This window comes from Nematostella vectensis, chromosome 11, assembly GCF_932526225.1.
Source record: "Nematostella vectensis chromosome 11, jaNemVect1.1, whole genome shotgun sequence".
Classification (NCBI taxonomy): Eukaryota; Metazoa; Cnidaria; class Anthozoa; order Actiniaria; family Edwardsiidae; genus Nematostella; species Nematostella vectensis.
This window is the reverse complement of record NC_064044.1, coordinates 12,628,235-12,629,414: the sequence shown is the minus strand read 5'-3', so window position 1 is coordinate 12,629,414 and position 1,180 is coordinate 12,628,235. Positions and strand designations below refer to the sequence as shown.

The 1,180-nt window shown below is 42.8% G+C and overlaps 1 long non-coding RNA gene across 1 annotated transcript; it reads left to right on the top strand.

Moving 5' to 3' along the window:
• Positions 1–327: 327 nt before the first annotated feature.
• On the top strand, positions 328–912 carry LOC116608321. Its single transcript, XR_007314246.1, has 2 exons — positions 328–408; positions 576–912. It is a non-coding gene; the product is annotated as an uncharacterized LOC116608321 (long non-coding RNA).
• Positions 913–1,180: the final 268 nt, after the last annotated feature.

Sequence of the window (1,180 nt, the reverse complement as noted above, 5' to 3'; positions counted from 1 at the left end):
CTAATTCCTTAAGTCAGACCTTTCTAACTTCCGATCTTGATACGTACACGGCACAACAATGGAGTAGCTTAAAATGTATGTCCCAGGAATTGATATCGTGCTAGAACCTCATTGATAAATACATCCTCTTTGATGATTAGAAATTTACACGAGGGACCGATCATTTAGCTTTTGAGGGTGGGACAGGTTACGGAGGTGTTAAGAGCGGTACTAGGGGTATTTTGATCTGTGCAAGAATTGTTTTGCTCTTGATCAAGCTGCGGCAATTTGTTTCTTGCAATATAATACCAAAAATTAATTTAGTTGCCTGCTTTGTATTTTTTTCCTAAGCAGATGCGATCAGCCACTGTATAAATCCGCCTCAATTACAGCAATGTTCGAATGCTTCGGAGAACACTGTTTTTTCAGGTGATCGCTAGTTTTATTACAACGCTGCTTTTTTTAAATAGAGTTTAGGGATTTTTCGTAACTGGTTTCATTGACCGCGGACAGATCACGGTTAATGCCGACATTAATTAGCAATTCAAATTACTTGGCTTACGGTAGTTTGAGACGCGTGTTTTTTCCTTTTGTAGACTCAAGTACGAATGGCGGGGGAGTAGAGGAATTTGGGGAGCTGCTCGTTGCAGGCCGAGTTAAGCGGTTGAGTGACAAAGTTCAGACTTATTTCGGCAAAACATTCCCCACCCCCAAATCACGTTTTTCCCAAGACAACCAAAAGGGGCAAGAGTCGATCATTTCAAAGATCGTGGCTTTCTGAGTTTAAGTGGTTAGTGTACATCCCGTCAAAGGATGGGGGCATTTGCAAGGCGTGCGTCCTATTTCATTCTACCAGCCAACCTGGTGTGCTTGTGAAATCGCCTATGACCAATTTCAAATGTGCCAAGGAAATCTTACAATCTCATTCAAAAACAAATTACCACAACGACGCCCTTTTGAGAACGGAGAACTTGATAAAGTATATGAAAGCCCCAGAACAAGCCATTTCTACTGCTATCGAAGCTACAAGGATAACCCAAATAGCAAGAAATCGGAAACTTTTGGCTAGCATCGTCAGCCCTTTGATTTTCTGTGGAAGGCAGAACATTGCCCTAAGGGGGCATAGAGAGGGGCAGGTCACCAGTAGCAACCGTGGAAACTTCCTCGCTCTTTTGGATTTCAGGGAGAGATCAGGCGACGA